The sequence below is a fragment of the Rousettus aegyptiacus genome, unplaced genomic scaffold (genome assembly GCF_014176215.1).
Source record: "Rousettus aegyptiacus isolate mRouAeg1 unplaced genomic scaffold, mRouAeg1.p scaffold_m13_p_18, whole genome shotgun sequence".
Classification (NCBI taxonomy): domain Eukaryota; kingdom Metazoa; phylum Chordata; class Mammalia; order Chiroptera; family Pteropodidae; genus Rousettus; species Rousettus aegyptiacus.
The window spans coordinates 5,688,339-5,709,026 of NW_023416293.1; the positions used below are offsets into that span (position 1 = coordinate 5,688,339).

Here is a 20,688-nt window from a genome sequence, read left to right on the forward strand (position 1 = left end):
GCGTATATTCCATACATCAAAACAAAATACATACGGTATGCTGGTGCATAAACCTGTCAAACATTAAAAAAAGAAAAAAAGTAATATTCTTTCTGGCGTAATTCCTCATTTTGTTCAAACGTTACAATATATCATTTCCTTACAAGTCTCAATATCATAGTCTACTTTTTTTTTTTTTTTAATGCAATTGAGGAAATAACTTGTAGGACTTTTGAAATAGTAAGCCAGGACATTCGCAAGGACAATGACACCAAATCAGTATGATTTCTCTTGGCGACATTTCACAAATGAGTATGTAGAGGGACTCCAGAGTGGAGAGATGCTTACTGGAGGCGCATGCCTGGAGGGGCGCATACGGATGTGGTTCCAGGGGCTTGGGCTGACTTTGACATGACCCACAGCCTCCTCCGTCTGGGCTCTATGCAAATGTGCTTTCTATGCCTAACTTGTTTCCTCCAGTTTTATGGAAAGTATCACAGAGAAAGAGGAATTTCTCAATTACATGTCGACAGTGTGATGGCCGCAGGTTTTAAACGAGTTTCAAGGACACATTTTTCCTAGGTTTTATTTTACACATTTCTTTCAATTCCTTTACTTGCTCCAAGGTTCCAGCCCCTTACAGGTTTCCCTCTTTTTCTTAGTTGATGGGGGAAAAAAATGAGGAGAAGTCGGTGACAGAAATCTCTGGAGGGCTACGTAAGAAGGTTACACAGAGACCATAGAAAGGTGACAGGCACGTCAAAAGTCATTTCCCCACTGTGTTCAGAAATGGAATAGGGCAGTGGTTCTCAAAACCTAGACCACTGAACACTTGCCTCTAGATCCCTTAGAGATATGAATGCAAATTTGTGGCCTTCTAACGATTAATAGCAATCTCTGGGTTTGAGCTCCAGATTGTCTTGTTATAAGCTCTTGGATAACTTTTATGTAATTTGGGTTAATACTGGGTTACTAGCATCTTGCAAATAAATATCTCTTTATTTGTTTGCACTTCGCTCATGATCAGATTATTATAACTTATTTTCAAAGTAATGCCACTGTGGAACTATAAAATTCTCCTAATATGTTGAAAATATGTGATATAGTTCATAAATATTTTTTAAAAAGAAGAAAGGAAAAGAATATAAGACGGCAAAAGTTTTCACATTTTCATGCTCAATTTTAAATAAGTTTAAATATTTAACAACAAAGATGCCCCTGGTTTGCTTGGTATGTAGACCCCAACCCCAACAAACAACTCGACTAACAGACACTCCATAGATACCATGTCTTCCTTTCAACCAATGGATTGCGACCTGTCCCATCCAATCAGAAATGTTTCATAACCACCAATCAGAATGTGTAATACTGACCAATCAGAACTGAGCAATTGGGACTAATCAGAACAGTACCAATTTGAACACCTCATTTACATAAAACAAACCAAATTAGGAACGCGGGCAAGAACATTTTGTATAAAAAATGCACTCACCTTTGTGTCTGCTGAGCACAGGTCCGGTTTTTGCTGGTGGCTGCATCTCCCTGGCTTGCAGGCTGTTCACCTGATTAAAGTCTCTCTCTTTCTGCACCATTTTGGATTTGTTTACAACACTATGGCCCTTTTATTCATCGACTCCCTCCAGGCCACAGATACAAACCGCCTTAGAATCCAGCCCTCAGAATGAATCATGCAGAGCTACCAGCCAGGCACATAACCCCCCCCCCCCCCCCCCCCCCCATCCCCTCACAGAGCACACTGCCTTCTGGTCATCGCCCACCTCCCTGGGACCTGTGAGAATTCATCTGCGGGCCCTGTGGAATCTGAATGTTTGCCAAAAGCCGAACCCCCTAATAACATGAATCACTTGACTGAATCATCCTGGTCTTTTTAGCTTTCTCTGAAACACGGTTTTCTCCTCCAGTCCCACCCAATAAAGAATCTTTGGCAATCAGGATAAATGACGTTTATATTACTTTCCCCATAGTACTTACATCTGTAGTCTTCTAAGGGTGAATGTCACTTCCAGATGCTTCCTGTGATGCACTCTCCTGGAAAGAAAAATAGGTTTTAGAGGCCCATCCCACGCAGGTCTATCCTGAAGCAAAGATGCACCTTCACCTGGTCAGAGCCTCGACCTCACAGCACCTGGGTTGCCCTCACTCTCTCCAGTGCTTAATAATCCACACAGGGGATTGTCATCACTTAATAATCCTCATAGAGGATCTTTCCACATCTCTGGCTTATCAGTCACTTAGGTTCCTGACTTCAAATGATCATGACCTCTACTCCACATCAGCCACCCGCTCCTGGAAGATCTGACATAAAATCATTAATATCATACTTGAAAAAAAAATAATTATCACCATCTTTCCCCTCTTCTACAATCACTGCCTTTATCATAAAACATGCAAAACTGAATGCATGAAATGTCTACACAACCAGCAAAATGTTAACAGCAATGTTTCCATTAATTAAAGTGCACTAGTAACATTTCATAGATTGACATATCCATTTAAATTTTTTTTTAGATTTCCACCAAAAGTTTTTAAGTATCTAAGTTTTGGCTTAGCAAAGAAATCGCAGATGCATATATGTACTTGTCCATAAGGATCATGGATTTATTACTAATGCTTTTAGTGCAGTATATTTTAATTATTTCAAAACATTGTTCATAAAACTATTTTTTCAAAACTCAATTTTTTCTCATTGATATGTATCACCACAGACGTGAGATCAACAACCAAATGCATACTACTGAGATCGCTGCTTCTGGCCTAACATAGATGAGATACACTTTCCTATCTGGAAAGAAAAAAAATCAGAAAAACATGAAAAAATATATTTTAGATGCTGGGCATCATAGGAAAGCAATCCCTGAGAAAGGGAAATATAAGGTTAGAGCTACGTTTGCCCTGATTATTGTGTTGAGAGTGTTTCCAGGGTTTAACTTAGAGGGGGGAGAATCCAAGTGGAGCTCAGCGCTGGTCTCTCTGAGCGCAGGACACACAGCTAACACCCCAGGGAGACCAAGGCTGCCAGAACCAGCACAACAGAGGACCGGAGAGGAGACAGATACGCAGAGAGCGCACCCCAGAGTTGTGAGAGGCCACCCCTCAAATATATAGCATGCGATGCAACCGACTGGCACATGCATGTGATGCAAAGCTGGGAAAGAGTGCTCTGCAAGGAACGGAGGGCGCAGCGCCCAGCACTCACAAAGGGCCAGATCAATGCCCGTCCCAGCATCCGGACCAGAAAAACGTGATTCACGAAATGCTGGGTGGCGAATTCAAGACCTTACCTCAGTATTACGTAATAATCAGCCCTAGACTGAGCACGTCTCTGTAACTGCCTAAAAAGGCACAGTCAAGACACAAAATGACAACCTACTTCCAGGTACCTTGATTACAAAACAACCAAGCTCAAGACTATTTATAGGAACCACCCGCTCTCCACATGGCCCGTGGTCACACAGCGCCCCTTCCGCTGTATTCCGCCTGTCGAAGCAACAGGAAACTGGAAGGCAGGTGTGCCGAGGAATTTGGGCGCCATTTAAAACAACCAGTTGTATCTCCAAACTCGTTTGTTGTTACACTGCTTGAATATTAGTACTGGATTTACTGAAAAATTTATAGAAACCACTTAATGATTTCATAACTCAGAGGAGATGGGGCTATTACGAAAGGTAGACGCAAAGGGAAGCACTGAGGATTGAGGATCCCACTACCAAACCAATAAAAATTTCAAAAAAAAATGTTATACATAGTGACGCCTCAGATCACACTGATATGTGTGAGATGTAGATATGATTATTTGCACTGCTTCCAAATTTAATTCATGAGTTTGGCACATGATGAAATCCAGGGAAATTTGATAAAATATTAAAAACTAATTAGCAGTTGTGGTCACAGCTTCTGTTCCTGGCACAGTATTTCTACTGGATCAAACGAATAATCATGACAATTGGTACACAGCAATGAGTTGAACTAGATTTTCTTTTCCTGTGATTTTCCACATAGACCACAAAAATTATGTCATACTTGCAGCTGACTACTGGTTGACCCTAAATGGTCCTAGCACATCGATATGAAATAGATGAGCAGACTACAATCATCCTATTGCAAGAAATATCTAAGAACTGAAAGGGCAATTCATAGGCTTTGATCATTCTAGAGTCGTTTTTGTATATATTCTAGTTCTAAATATTCTATATTCTTACCCAGCACAGAAAGTTAAACCATACTGAGAATGGTAACATAATCCTTTTGGCCTGAGTGAATGAATTTGTGGATTAATGTCGCGGTGTTAAATTTCTCTGTTTTTAAAACACAGTCCCATGAAGATCCACAATTTAAAAATATTAGTGTCTCACAGAAAAACCATATTAATAGCTAGAATTATCCTCTTTTAGATCAATAGAGATGTCATGTGGATAAAGAGATGTGCTTGATTTTAAAAACTTTTAAATGGTATTACAAATTTAAGTTAATAACTGAGCAGAAATACCCTGAAATGGTACTATACCCCTTATTTTATTTCCATTTAGAATGGCAGCCTACCATAAAAATTTTTAAATAATTTTCTTTGTGAAAATAAGATAATTTATAGCTTTAAGGTAACATGGCCTTAATTACATGAACTTAAAATATTCATTAATGGTATTAGTATTCATTTCCAAAAAATTTTAAAGTAATGCTCATTTCAAGTCATTCCATTCATCTTTAAGTAGTTTTTAATTTTTTCAGTATGGCAACTTAAATTCCATTCCTAACCATGGTTTATTGAATACGAGGCTCATCAGTCTTTCTATGAATCTGGTTGATTCGAACTGTCCCACAGAGTGAGTCTCAAATGTGTCAAGACTGCAGGTGACAGAGAAATTACAAAGGCACTCAGAATGCGGTGTTGAAGACTCATAGCACATTCGTACGAGGGGGTTACATTTTTACCAAAGTCTTTCAAGAAGAGCCAATAATCAATGACTCATGACTAATTATCATACTCGATGAAGAGCGAAGTGTACAAATAGTGTTTGTAAATAGAATATATTTATTTCATTAACTTTAAAAAGCTGCCAATTATGTATCATTACTTCATACACATTACAAAAGGAAACTTGTTGCCAATAAAACTGTTTAACGATGCTCTGTTACTACCTATACGTGTTCCTTATTTGATACACGTTGAATGTGGTCTTTTGAGTTATTTAGTTCAGGTTTCCTGAAAAAAAGAAAATGGGCAGGAAGTAAATTAAATATTTTCAAATGCATGCACAAAGTCCAGCTCTTCCAAATAATTTTTTGACTGATAGTTAATCGTGACGCTTTGCTACAGAAGGCATCAAGTGTGTCATCGAGAGCATTGGGGACGTCACTTTTCTTGAAAGAGTGGCGTTTCTCTTTCATCTTTAGGATTTTCTTCCAGGCAACAAGGGAGTAGCTAGATCACGGGAGTAGCTAGATCAGGAGTGGGTTTCAGCTTCAGACAGTCAATTAGGTTCACACTAGTCTAACCCAACAACAATTTTCAGAAATGTCACAGAACAGGGAACAGAGGACTACGCAAAGCAACATTGTGGAAGCCTCATACGCATAAAATATGGCTCTCAATGTCACTGTCACCAAATAGGGTGTGTTTGGTCTTGAGACAAAAGTTGTTCTAAGTGTGCATCACATGGGAAGCAGAAAGGTGGAGAGACTGTGCGCTTAAACCTCTTGCCTGTCAATTTGCACCTTAAAGCTGTAGAAGTTATAAATCACGTTTTTTTTTTTTTTGGTAATAGCCAGTTTTTAAAACATAGAAGCATTCTCGAATCAATAATACATAGTGACTTCCAGAAGATGTTTGTCTTCAACTGGGTAAACAGTATCAACTAACATTTTCAAAAATTTTAAATGAGAATAAATATTTCTTCACTTTTCCTTAACACTGGAGTCATTGTCAAACTTTTCTCGTCTCTTTGGTATCATCTGGTATTATTTTCCACCACCTTCTAATTTGGTTTGCGATTCATGTCTTTCTTTCATATATTTTTAGTCTATTTTTCATTTAGATTTATCCGTATCTATTTTGAATTGTTCTTTGATATCAATTTCCGGAGGTATTAATCACCTTTATTATTTCTTATACCGTTACTCATAGTAGCCATTAAGGAAATTTGATAATATTCCATCAAAAATTTATTGGGGTTTTTCATAGGGGTGGAGTGATGAGAGTATAAATCAGAGCACCATGTTACGAAAACTGGAAAGGATTCATCGCTTTTTAACTCAATATTAAATTTCATGAAATAAATTTTTTTTTCTATTCCTCGCAGTTCTCTAGTAAATTATTAAGCTAAATAACATCAATCTGTAGGATAGCATCCTCTCATTAGAAGGGTTCCTCTCTGTCCCGCTACTGTTTATGGACGAGGACTCTGTGGGGTTACGGAGAGATGCCTCCGCTGGCTGGTTCTCACTGTGTCTCCAATTCTGGTACAGATTCTGAGGGTCCAAGGATTCTAAGCCCTAACCTGGCACTCCAGGGTGTTATGAAAGTATAATTTTCAAGACAGGACAGAACATAACGTATGTAATGTCTTAATGGTTTGATTTATATATTTTAAATATTTAGAAGTGGGGTATGTGAGCCTTCATTTTTATACTTGACCTAATCCTGCAGATGATAGGGGCTGGTCTTATTTCAGAATCCAATCAACGCAAATGTCCAAAATACTCACGAATTTTCCTTTATGCTGATTTGATACAAATAAAATGGAATAGGTGCTTCTATATTTACAGATTATTTAAATAATATTTCCCCCCAAATTTCTCTTCCAATCCCGTCAGTGCTCATCTCTTTTAGGTAGAGAAATAACATAATAAAACTGGGTAAGTACTGCATAAGAAGCATTTAAAATTTTTTTTTCCCTTTAACTCACTCCTTTCTCTTGTTAGTAAAATGTAAAATGCCGACGTTTAAAAATGTAATTAACACTATGTATTTATTTAGTCTGTCACAATTTTCACCTCCTAAAACTAATGAGATCTTGAGCTACCCCCTTCCAGGTTTCTCCCAGAAGTGGATGTGTTAGTGATGTAACACCCCCATGCTGTAGCAGGGAAACACGGAAGTGTCAGGCTCAGACACCCTATCACCTTTTGAGCTGTGATTTCTAAACCAAACAACCAGAATTTCCTTTAATACATTTAAGATAGGTATCAAAGGAAATTTTTCACTGATTATTTGCATTTTCTTATACTAACAAACTGATAATGTAATCTGTGACTATAACTGTATACCACTTACGATGTTACTAATTTCTTAATGCTGATATTCAAATTAGAGTTTCAGACATAACAAAATAAAATAATGTTTATTACTGAATATTGAATATTGTTGTGAATTTCAGAGCTTAGAGCTTTATGTCACAACTGTGATGATCATTTAAGTGAGTATATATCAATTCTAATATATAATTGAAATTTTTAGTTGAGTTGACAGTATTCAAGGAGAATCATCAAATTACAAGTGGTCATTTTAACCTAGAAGTTCTTAAATTTGAGTTATCACTGTTCTCTAAAAATGTGCCTAATCCTTTTTTTTTTTAACTATAGGGTATAAAATCATATAATTTGTAGCATAAAAACTTAAAACCATGAGGAAACAAACTATAGATTGTAAATAATGCTAAAGTAATTGCATTGAGATGTATAGTAGCCTTATAATTCTTTTTCAATAGTGCCCATGGAAGATAAGGTAATTCTCTATGTTGTGTACCTGTTCCCCAATTTGGTGGGTCCTTCCTGAATGTTATCTCATTTTCTCTTGTGTTCTAAGATAAATGCATTTGATACTTTTTAAAATATGTTTTGAAACATATTTAATATGATGCAAAGCAAGGTAGAAGACTATATTTCAAATATCTGATTTACCAGCACATATAGTTTCTGACACTTTCGGTTGAAAATTTGTCAATGTGAAAATGATGCATGATGTAACATATTTTTAAATCAATTTTCCCCTAAGGTTTTGATTAGATTTCTTCAAAGTGCACAACAGTAATATTTTACTTAAGTGATAGAATTTTAAATTTCAAGAGCAAATTCTAGGCATTAAACAGCATTTGTTAACGGAAATAATTTTTGTTAACATGCTTTAAACTTTAAGTGACTGATGATGATCTTTTTTCCCAGAATGTTGACTCATTTGTTCAATTTTGAAAAAAAAGTTGATAGCACGTATACACTCATATTTACTTCACCATATTTCAGGGCCTTTTTATATCTTTTGTGTATATAAAACAATGAGCTAAAATTCCTGACATACCACAAGAGAATTTTTTTCTCTCAATCTTTAATTTTGAAATAAAATAGATATTTTTATTCCTGTTAATTAATATATCTCTAACTTTACCACCATGAACAATTTAATTCATTTTAATTGACAATGGAGTCAGATCAATCAATATTTAGTGAAAAACTTGTAATTAATTTTCTTCTCTATTACAACTTTTCCACTGGACAAAAAAAAAAAAAAGTTTTGCATTGAAGTTGGGAGTTCTTACAACAGAATTTTCACATGAAAAGAACTTCATTTTTCTTTTTCATAACACATTATTACAACACACAAAGCATTCTCTCTCTTTTAACAATCCTATGGGCTAACTGTTCTCTTTTTTTTTATGAGAAGCAGAAAATGAGATTCAGATGGAATATATATTAGGACTATGATTCAAATTTTGGATATTTGCTGTAGACTATAAAAGTAATTCTCTTCTGCAGTAGCTACCTTTGTAGTCTTAAAATAGTCTCAGGCGCTATTAAAAAGAAATGGGATGTACCAACCACTCAGGGTCATTACAGGAAGAGAGTAGAAGTATACTAGAAGGAGACTTGGTAACTTCTAAAAGGGTGAGGAGGTGGGAGAACCAGGCTCGGTGCATCCAGTATGGAACAAAGCCCAACACCACCAACCACAACCACAGCAAGATCAACACGCAGAACAGGCCTGCTGAGGGAGCCACTCTCCTTCCCACAGAGACTTGGGTGCTCCAGCTTGCTCCCTGTTACGCCAGGAACTGGGAGTCCATCCGTATACCCTTTAGCCACCAGGGAAGCGAGAGCCCCGCCCCACCCCACCCCACCCCACGAACTCCTTTCACCAAAGCTCCAGGACCAGGGTAACCTGTGTGAATCATGTCTCCTGGCATACTCAAAATTCAAGTCCTGACTAGCTTTCAAATTGGGCTCTGGTCTGATTGTTGTGACCTTTACCCTTAGCTGTAAAGCCTGACTGGTGTGTGACTGAAATTTTTATATCCTGTAGTGAGACAGATCTGTAACTGAAATCACAAGGTGTAGACAGGTGGATCCAGATATTATTTCTGGAGGTCTTGAGTTATAATAATAATAAAAGAACATAAAATTAGGTTCAGGGACTTTAAAAGGGACTTTAGATATGGATTGCAGAGAGAGACACGGTCTTTCAAAATTAAGGATGTTATCTGTAGATATTTGTAGTTTTCCCTTATCAGATTGAAAAAGTTCTTAATCCAAGCTTGCTAAAAAAAAGTTTTAAAAATCAGGAATGGATGTCGAACTTTATCAAACACTTTTTCTTCACCTATTGCTATTGCCCTGTGTTTTACCCTGTTGCTATGACCTTATATTTTTTCTTGTTGACTGTTAACAGGATGGGTTACACTGATTGATTTTCTAATGTTAAACTAGCCTTGCATTGTTAGTACAGCTAACCCTATTGATTGGAGTGTATTACTGTCTTTTTGTATTATTTCAATTTGCTGCCATGTTCTTGATAATTTTTACATTTACTTTTATGAATAACATTAGTCTTTCAAAAATTTTCTCCGTTATGTCAGGATACGTTGACCTTATAAAGTGAGAAGTATTATTTCCTCTTAAACTTTCTGGAAGACATTTTTAAGAACTACAATTAATTCTTTAAATGCTTAGTATAATTCATCAGTGAAGGCATGAAGGGCCGATGTTTTCTTTTTCAGAAAGATTTTAGCTACAAATTAGTGCTACTCAGCCTATTTATCTGTTCTTGGGTGAGTTAGGTAGTTTGTGTCATTCAAAGAATTTATCCTTTTCATCTAAGTTGTTAAATGTTGTCCACAGAGATCTCTGCAGTATTCTCTTGTTATCCTTAATGTTTGTGGGGTCTGTAGTCATAATTTTTCTTTTTCATTCATTCTTTCTTGATGTAGGTAATGTGTGTCTTCTCACTTCTATTTCTTGGTCAAAATAACGAGAGATCTAATCAAGTCTATTGATTTTTTTTTCTTTTTGCTCAAAGGAATAGTCTGATTTCATGTATTTTCTGTGTTTTTCATTCTTCATTTCAACAATTTTTGATCTTATCTTTAGTATTTCCTTCCTTTTGCTTGCTTTAGGTTTATTTTTTTTTCTAGTTTCTTGATGCGGAAGCTTAAACTACTGACTTGAAATCTTTATTCTCTTTTAATATAAGCATGTAATGCTATAAATTTCCCTCTAATCTTGTTTTAAGTGTATTCTTCAGATTTATTATGTGGTATTTTCATTCTCAATTAGTTCAAAATAGGTCCTTTTTTTCCTTTGAGAATTCTGCTTTATCTCAAGATTATTTAGTAGAGTGTGGCTTGCCTTTAAAACAGATTTTTCAGATATCCTTCTGCTATTTATTTTGTTTAATTCTCTTTCTGTCAGAGAACATAGCTTGAGTAATTTCCATTCTTTTAAGTTTAATAAGGTTTGTTTTGTGGCCCAGAATGTGATCTATAGTCGTAGTGAGGGCGTTGTTAAATCAGGTGGATATATTCCTTGTTGTTACTATAGTTTTATGTACTGGAGGATGTCTAGCATCTGAGCCTTTTGTTCCTTAAATGCCTGTAGTTTATAACAATCATTTTGCAATTAAATTTCCCTCAGGAATATTTAAATGCCTTCTGGGTACAGTGATCCCTCCTATTGAAAATAACTGATTTAAAAAATGAAAATTACAAGTATTTCTTAATTTAGATATTGTAGATACTTTAGATATGCTTATTCTCAACCCTATCTTAATCAGTTATAATTATTAATGCATTTGACTTTCATCTCTTTAAATTCTTTGTGTAAAAATATTCAGGAGAAAATTACTTTTCAGTAAATTGGTGTTTTACGTTAGTGCTGCTCTGTGTGTGTGTGCACGCATGCATTAGTAAATGTTAACTATTATCAACAGTGGATATTTTTGATTTTTCTCGCATCACCAATATTTGCAGTCATCTGTCTTTGCAGAATTAATAACCACTGAACAAACGTTAAAAAAAAATCTTCCCTCCCCATGTTTGTCACTTTTATTCTAGTGAAATTGATGTGGATTCCTTCAAGAAAATAATTACTTTTTAGTTTTTGTCTAAGGGAATGCTGTTTGAGCAAGTGTCTCTTGATTGGTGTGGTGGGTAAACCGTGAACCATTTGATAATCACTTAATAATGATAGCTTCTGGGGTAGCAATTTAGACCAGCTGCACTGGACAGTCTGGACCCATCATTACTCCTGCTCTGTGAAATAGGCTATCATTATGGTACACACAAACACATTTCCTTTTTTTTTTTTCTTTTTTCATAACTAGCATAGTTCACCTGGCATAACTAATAAAGGAAAACTCTATAAAAATTCTTTTTTTTTTTGCAGAGAATAGTGTAATATAAATATTGTTATTAATGAATTTAGAATAAACAATTATCTTATTTTTCTGTCCAATAAATGGTGTTTCTATTTCTTTACTAATATTGATGACAACTTGAAAAGTCCAAGAGTTCATCCCTTAGTTGAGATAAGCAAACTTCACAGCTTGTTTATAAACCTTATGATCAGAGTTGATGATAACTGATTGATAATAAGTGAGGTTTTTTTTTTTAACTTTGTTAAATTTTAAACTATAGAAGGTAATATAAGAATAGAATATTTGGTGATTACATAAATTATTTTCAAAAAGTTCAGTTGAATTATATACTTTCCTCAGCTTCTCTAGTAACAACGTAAATCAGCACGTAACATATTGTTAAGGTCAAAGTCTGGTTTGCTCTCCAGTAAAGACCAGCACATTCCACACAGCCAATTAGTGGCGAGTGTTACTGCCGCTACCAGCACATGCTTTCCTGTGCACTTGCTGTGTGCTGGATGCAATGCTTCATTATCTAATTATTTTAATTATTTTAATCTTCAAAATAAAACATGGGTTGGTGTTATAGCTAGCAAATGGAAGGCCTGAAGACCTAAAAATTGAACCCTGACCTAACTGTTCCAAAAGCTTCCTTTCTCTAATAATTCTATATTATCTCTCAAGAGTAGAAATTGGTCAAGCTTGGGAGACAGAGTCCCCCAAGGGTCCTGGGAAGTGATGAAGAAACGTGGCGAGGCGTGAAGGTGGCCAAGAGTGTGGCTTCTTTACTGATCTGTAAGGAGGATAAGATTCGAAGGGAACAACTCCTAAGAGTGGGGACGTATAGAGACGCAAGGGCAGAATCAGGAAAGACTTTGCAAAGAGCGCTCGGCAGCCTGGCCTGAACCCCGTGGGCATCGAGGAATCGCTGAAGGACTTTTAAGCAGACAAATAATATCCTTATGACGCTTAAGGAAATTTTCTTTGTGTTTATCGCTAATGTATTGTAAGACCATAGGCTAGAAACGGAATGACCATTTATGAAATTGACTGTCCTAAATTTTCTGGATGGCCATGTTCTGGATTCGGGTGACAGAATCACAGTATCTTTGTGGTTTATTAGAAAGTAAAATTTAAGAATAAAACCAGTTTCTAGATAGATCTTTTATTTTTTATTTGTTTGGCAAGGCCGTAAGTAACCTGAGAATAATTTTTTTTTGGGGGGGGGGGAAGGGGTTGGAGTACAACGGTTTGAAGACACTGGATAAATTTATCTGCATTATACTTTTTTCCTCTTCAGCAGAACTGAATGCCGTGGCCAGTTTTTGCACACAGCTTTCTTTTAAAATTTCTTTCCCTACCAGGTCTTAACTATGTGGAAACCCAGTCTTCCTCGGGGTTCATTCTCCCCATTCTTTCAATTTACTTTGGTGTGATATTATTCATCTTTTAGCCACACCACACTTATTTTCTAAACTTTTATATTTATAGACTAAAAAGCACAGTACTTATTTTTTCATTCAGTCTCTCGCTTTAAAATTTTGACTCAATGACTCTTTCAGAAGAGATAAACTAAAACGTGTTTCCCACGTATTGCGAGCTCAAAGGACTGGGCTATTGTTCCAAGCGGTTTTGTTTCCCAGGATTCACTGTCTGGAGTTTGCTTCTTAGAGCTAAGGGACTGTAACATGATGTATCTGGAAGAAAACGTACCCTGATTTTCCCGGTGGCCCGAGGCCGTTTCCCACACTGTAAGTAGATTGCTCGTCTGGGCCGGGGCTGAATGGCCCGTCGCGCGGGCTCAGAACGGGGCGCCCCGCGCTCCCCGGTTCTAAGGTTCTAAGGCGGCCCTGCGACGCGCCTCGGAAGCTTAATGCACCTCAACGTACTCATGGCGGCTCAAAAGGAATCCCAGGACCCGCTTTCACCACGTAACGCGACGCGCGTTCCAAGAGGACGACGTGTTTCGGTGCGCGGACCTGCCGCTCTCCCTAAGCATCTCCTGCAATGGGGGGGATTCAATGGGGAGGAGCTCGCCCCTCAACCCCCCCCCGCCCCCCCCCAGGCTGCCGCAGCGCTGCAAAGGCGATTTTTCAAACGTTTTTAAGTGCATTTTTATGAGCACCAAAATAAAGTGTTGTTGTTGTTTTCTCATTACGCAATAAAGCCCCTGCTGCTGCTTCTCCTACAGCTACTGCAATCACCATGTGCCTGACCCCACGGGACCACGCTGGCAGGGTCGCCATGAGGCCAGGAGGCTGAGACAAAGAGGTTGGGGAGGACAAATAAAAAAGTTACATGACCTTGGTATACAGGCTCGAGATCGAAAGAGAATAAGAAAACGTGATACACAGATTTGCCTTTTACTCCAGCGCTTCACTCAAGTCGCTCGTTATAACTACAAACACCAGTGGAAAACCAGCTTGCGTCCTGGTTTAAAAATGCGTTTAGTGTCTCCGGTGTGTAGTGACATACTGCCATCCCAACAGTGCCAGTAGTGTGCCCGTGCTGTAAGATGCCTGCCCTATTTAAGTCAGATGGGGGGGGGGGGGTGCGGAGAGGGGGAGGGGGGGGAGAGAGAGAGAGAGAGAGAGAGAGAGAGAGAGAGAGAGAGAGAGAGAGAGAGAGAGAGAAATAAAAAGTTCTCTAAAATAGTTTGAGTCAGTAAAGAGAAAATTACATTAAAGCCTGTCATTTCAAAATAATTATAAGTCTGCGGCCACGCCACCCTGAATGTGCTCCATCTCGTCTGATCTCAGAAGCCAAGCAGGGTCTGGGGCCTGGTTAGTACTTGGATGGGAGACCACCTAGGAAGACCAGGTGCTGTAGGCATTTAAAATAATAATAATTATTATTATATGTTTCACTTTGGTACAGTATTTTTTTTCTTTAATTGAAAACGGTGTCACAAAATCTAAGGCCAACGAACTACAGACTAAAAAGACATTTGCTTTTATACTAAAAATAAAAATGCAGTTTTAGTAAAAATATCTGTTTTCTAGTGATTGATTCAAAATATATTCATTCAGAATTCATTCATTTTTAGAAGCATTTTAAGAAAACGTGTGGTAAAATATCTGAGACTGAGCAATTTGAAGTCATATAAAATTAAATGTAGATCACAGCTCCAATTTACTAACTGTATAAACTTTGGTAAATTACCTCTCTGAAACACAAAGATAAAATAAACTGGATTGCATGTTAAATATTACATAAACTAATTTATGTAATGCAAGACACATTTACCACATACGGTTAATAACTAAGTTAATGTTAACATATTATTAATAGTGTTTTATTATAGATAATTTAAAAAATATGTATGTTCAAAGAGAACAGGCAAAACAATAAAAAGCCATCTTACTATAATCTATACAAGGAAGTTTAAAAGAATAATTTTGGCTATCCAGAAACAGTAATTTCTTTAGAGATCTTCTCAAAAATAGTAGTCTAGATATGCTGGTTTCATCCTACATTCAACAGGCGTTTTATAGCTACTGTGTTCCAGGCCTTGTGTGAGGCTACTGATAAATATTGGTAAACAGAAAAACATAAAGCAGTCTCTGCCCCGTGATATTTATAGTATGCTATTGGAGTCCAATTGTATAGTAAAACTAAAAATCAATTTGCAAGTTATGCTGGCACTAGGAGTCTAGTTATGAAAACAACAAAACGGATAGGAAACAATGCCCTAAAGTAGAACAATAAAAGCCATGATTATTTTCAATAAGTTCCTGCATATTATAGATAAAAGGAAGATTCTAGAATTTAACAATTATTTTATTCAGGATCTAGTATATGGAAATACATGCAAAGAAGCTATTTTATTAAGAATGGAAAAAAAAATGAGAGGCAAGAAAAGAGACATATGGCCTTCCAAAAGAGCCTCTTTCCAGAAACCATAGAAAAGCCTGGAGAATTATTATATAAAATAATAGCTACTATTTTGTAATAGCTTACTACATACCAGAAAATATACAACGTAATATGTATTTGCTTGGGAGGTGGCTGACCGCAACAATAGCAATTATTAATTTCTACAAATCAATCAGATACGAAATGTTTGTTCTATGCTTGCAGAACATTTCTGTATAATAAAACATTTTCTTACCCCACATGCTTTTATTACCTTCACTGAGAAAGCTGCTAGAATGCTTTGAGATCGACATATTTATTGTGTGTACTTCTGCTGACATTTGTCCATCGAGATAAGCACATTAGAAAATTGTTTCTCTATTGACATTTGTTCGCAGTAAAATGTTTTTTTTTTTTTCCCTGCTGAATGATGCCCTCGCAGTGTCCACTGGACATTAAAACTGTGTCTTTGGAAATTGTCAAAGTGATCTGTTTACACTTAAAAAGTGAAGTTTCTCGTTTGAGGGTTTTTAAATAACATCCCTTTGTATTCTCAGTGTAGTACGGGCTTCTATTCCAGTGGATGTTATCTGGCTTATAATTATTATAATGTTATTTAAAATAAATGTGTAATTTATTGAAATAGTGCACAGGCCTCCTGGAAACATCAGGTGATTTCACTTCATTGTGATCTCCTCTCTCGGCAGGTCACGCATTCAAAACTTTCTTTACAAAGAGAACATATGTAAGAATAATTTTGGCTATCCAGGGACGAAAGAATAGGTAACGAGACAGGTGCTTAACTACATAACGATGATGTTGCATCATAATTTTGAAGCAAATGACATTTCAGTTTAGATAGAGATGACAGATAGCTAGATAGATTGATAGATGATAAATATATGATTGATAGATCGATCTATATGGGGTGGGGCAGCATTAGCCTTGCTCAGTGGAAAATAAAATTAGGGTGTATAACACTGCCTTGAAATTTAAATTGGAATGAAAATGAAGGGATATTCAAGCTTTCTGGCTGGTTTTCAGTGAATTCAGAGGCATTGAAAAGAGGAGGAAGGTAATCACAGCAGAAAAGTCCGTCCTGGGAACACACTGTGTGAGTGACCGAATCTCGCTCTGCACAGACTCTTACTAACATTGTGACGTGGAGTGACCGTGTGTGGAAAGGCAGCCCCAGGGAACCACACGGCTGGACCCTCCCTAAAACTCACCACAGGCAGGAGAAACTGAAAGAAAAGGCGGAAAAATGTGCCAAGACCGTGGTGACAAGGCGGGGGACAACTGCGGAGATTTCCAGTTCAAAGTAACCTGGCCCTAGCATCGAAAACGAATTTCTTGTAATTAGCATGGCCTCTGTCATCGATGTTTTCAACACTATCATCGAATTAGTAGCAAGTCATCAAGCAGTAGGTAAAATTGAGGCATTTTAATATTATATTATCCATATATATATTACCATCATATATCATTTGGTGTTACACATTGAAAATAAATATTTACTTAAACTAATTTAATAATTTTTATTAATGACATTTATATTATTTTATTATGCATAATGATAATTTCATAATGAATATTTAGTTTACAGGGACATTAAGTACTTATTGTGACAACTATGTATTGTGCCAGGCGGGTACCAGGGGATCATGCCAGGCGGTCACTTCGTAAGCTGTATAAATGTCTAACCACCATGCTATACGCCTGAACCTAATATAAAATAATGCTGAATGTCAACTCTAATTGAAAATGAAAATTAAAAACATATTTAATTTACTAAGCTTGCTGGGTGCTAAATATAGAAACATAAATTTCATTTCCCAATATAAAGACCAGTTCAGAATACACATAGGAGATATGATTCCATTTTGCCTAACTAGAAAACTGATGTCTATAAATAAGAAATGTATAGATACCATATGGAATAATCATAAATATATAGATCATTCTATGACTAAAATGTAGGATGGGTGATACATACTACTTATTTATATTAATATGAAAGTTTGAGTTAATTTACAAAATAAAAGGGCTATTTCCAGATATGTGAGTAGTAAATTAGAGATATCTATTCTTTCATCTTTTCATATTAGTAAATGTTATTTTCAACATACCTTTATAAGAATTCTTAGAGATTTGTGTAACCCATCAAAAACAAAAGCAAAAACCAATTTTTTTTAAAAAACAAAAATCAGTAAAATAATATTGTCATCATCACACAGATTAAACAATATCTATTTTAACTCATCATGACGTACGTGTTTTGAACATTTCCCTTTAATAGTAGCTCTTTCTTAAACCTATACTTATAATTTTTATGTAAAAGTATAATTATAATTTTCAAAAATAATTAAGTTTTACCGAATGAAAATTTTTGTCAAAAAATAAGAGAATAATACGAGCACCAGAACATTAACTACATATGTGCAGAAAAAGAAGACCTTTCTGAATTCAAAGGCTGTTGTTTGACTCATCACATCTCTAATTAGGGTGTAAAAAAATATCTCATAGACTATGAGTATTTCTTGAAAGTGTAAAATTTTACAGTCAGATGAAACACAAGAACCTATGAATCATTAAGACTAATTATGAGGACAACTCACTGGGGCTGTATGAAATTTTCACTGTTGATCATTACAAGGCAAATTTGTAGCCTTTTACACGAAATTCAGGTGTGAACGGGAAAAAACATGAAAAAAATTGATTATTTTAAAGGTATTTTGAATATTTAGCTCAGAGCTAAAATACAAAGTGATTATTTTCACATGTAAAGATTATTTGAGCCACAGAATATGTCTTTTACATATTCATTTATCAAAGCAGCATGTACTGGATGGCAGCTATACAGCCTAGTGTTTAACGATCACGCGCGCGCGCGTGTGTGTGTTACAGCGCTGCCTGCCTGAGCCAATAAGACAGATTTTTTTTTTTTTTTTTAAATCTTTAAGGAGATCATGATCTGTTAGTAGAGGTATCGAGCAGGTTAGGTTCTAACAAATAACTAAGTGTTCCACAAAGCATTGATTTTGAAGGTTTACTAAATTCGGTAGTCACGGTTCATAAATACCTGTATGTGCTCTGAGGCACGTTACCACGTGTTAAGGGAACAGTACAAAGTAAGTCTTTACTGAAACTGTGGCTTGTTATATTTAGTTTTGAATGTTACTCTCTTTAGATACTACATGTTTCATAAATAGTTTAATATAATGTTGACTAATCCACAAAGATTCACCACAATAACAAAAATGTTAGTGCAAATTATGTTACTAATTAAAATATATTAACTTAAAGCATCTATATTTTCCTCCCCATCTAATGTGATTCCCCCGACGCTCCCACACCCAGAAGGACAATGTAACTCATTTGCAAACTTCTAAGTACCTGGAATCAAGCTTACACCTTGAACTCTAAGAAACAGCCTCAAAGTTGTAAAATGGAATCAAGCCATAAATGGATAAACATTGTTAACAGTACTAACAAGAGATAAAATTGGAATCTCATAGAAATGAAGTGACTGACCATATCTCCAGAGCCAAAATATCTACATGAAAACTGTTTTCCTTTCCAAAGACCAATGTCACAACATAAGAAACTTGATAAGACTTTAGGAAGAGATGGTCTAAGTTCTGAGAGAACTATGTGAGGAGGAAAGGGATTTATCATTCATGAGTATTTACAAAAGCTGTTTAGTAAGATACTGTAAGGATACAGAGAGTGAAATCAGTAAAGGTAAACATTTCAGAGATAATTATTCAATGCTTAAGGAGAAAAGGGAAATACCATTTGTCATCTACTACGAATGATTTCTAATGAATAATGTCTCATTTATTTCTGTATGTTAGCTATTACACCTCATTTTATAGAATAGACTTGGAAAAATCCAAGCCAACGATACTAATAAGTGGTGAAGCTGAAACCAGACTGCAACTTCTGTGACCTTGTTCAATATCACTGAGTGGGATAACAATAGTTAGAGAATGAGGAAGACTTAGTCTAAAGACACAGAAATGTTTGGAGGATTATGTTTGCATAAAGTTAGTTTTAATTTATATAACGATATGCCATGGAATTTGAAATGTTATGAAATTATGGAAGGTTCCTAGCATTTCTGTCTTTATAATACGCTCATAGAAAAAAAATATTTGGAGGTTTAATATCTTGTTCTTTAAAAATATAGATGCTACATAACCTAATATAGTAGTCCTACCAAAGTTTAAGAATACCCAGGTACTAAATGGTGAACAAATAACAGATCGGTCATTGTTAATTTATAAATAAGGTACAGTGGGCTATAAAATTTAATTTCTATAAAAATGACACCAAATAACTCAAAACAAAAGGGCAAATCCAAAATCTTAATTTAGGTTTTTAAAAAACCAAGAAATCTTCATCAAAAAGTTTTGCTTGAAATAATATAGTGACTCTCTGCTTAATAAAGTTTGAAGTCCTGCTGAAATCCTTTAATCATAGAGATTCAGTTAGCTCCTTATTCATTAAAGAGGCAATTATTTCAGTCCGGGTTGTGCCAGACTGATGTGAACTTGACAATAAAAAGCCACGAGAAAATATTCCATATTTTCATGAGTAATATTCATTTATATTCTGAACGTGATGGCATTCAAATCACTCTGAGGGTTAAATGAGTGGGGTATTGCCCTTACGTATGGGTTCTCATGTTTGCTTTGATGACATAAAACTAAATTCAAATATGTATAAATATGATACTTAAAAACATTTTAGCATTTGATGAACTCAACTTTGGGAGCATTCTCTATGAAGGTATTTAACAAGTGTGCTCTAAAGGTCCTTGGTTGTGACTTGTGCCAATGTACATTGCTATTTGGATATCTCGGTGGCAGTGTTTTGCAGTCTAGAATGGAACAGCATCCAGAAGTTTAATTACCAGACAATCTTATTTCATACAGCAAGATTTGAGTCTGAAAGCTGCGTGGGAAGGTGGAGTCCTGAGGGTCATATTCAGTTATCAACATGAATACCAAGCCGGTAATTTGTCTTTCTTGGGTCATGCTCTCAGGCCCTGATCTGCAAACATTCTGCATGTCTTCATACTCTCACTTTACCAGCGGCGAGCTCCCATGAATATATCGGTTTCAAAATATAAATCACTTGCGAGTGGTACACCAAATACCACACATACCATCTGGTTATATTGTACACTCAAGTTGCTAAGGTTTACCCTT

At 36.0% G+C, this 20,688-nt stretch overlaps 1 long non-coding RNA gene and 1 pseudogene across 1 annotated transcript in view; one reads left to right on the forward strand and one right to left on the reverse strand.

Annotated features, from left to right (window-relative positions):
• Positions 1-1,782: 1,782 nt before the first annotated feature.
• The window catches only part of LOC107498981, a 152,742-nt gene continuing 133,836 nt past the window's right edge, over positions 1,783-20,688 (reverse strand). The window contains exon 3 of the long non-coding RNA XR_001594177.2: positions 1,783-2,028. This is a non-coding gene — a long non-coding RNA (uncharacterized LOC107498981). The remainder of the gene's footprint in view (positions 2,029-20,688) is intronic.
• LOC118613445 lies at positions 14,329-14,449 on the forward strand (annotated as a pseudogene).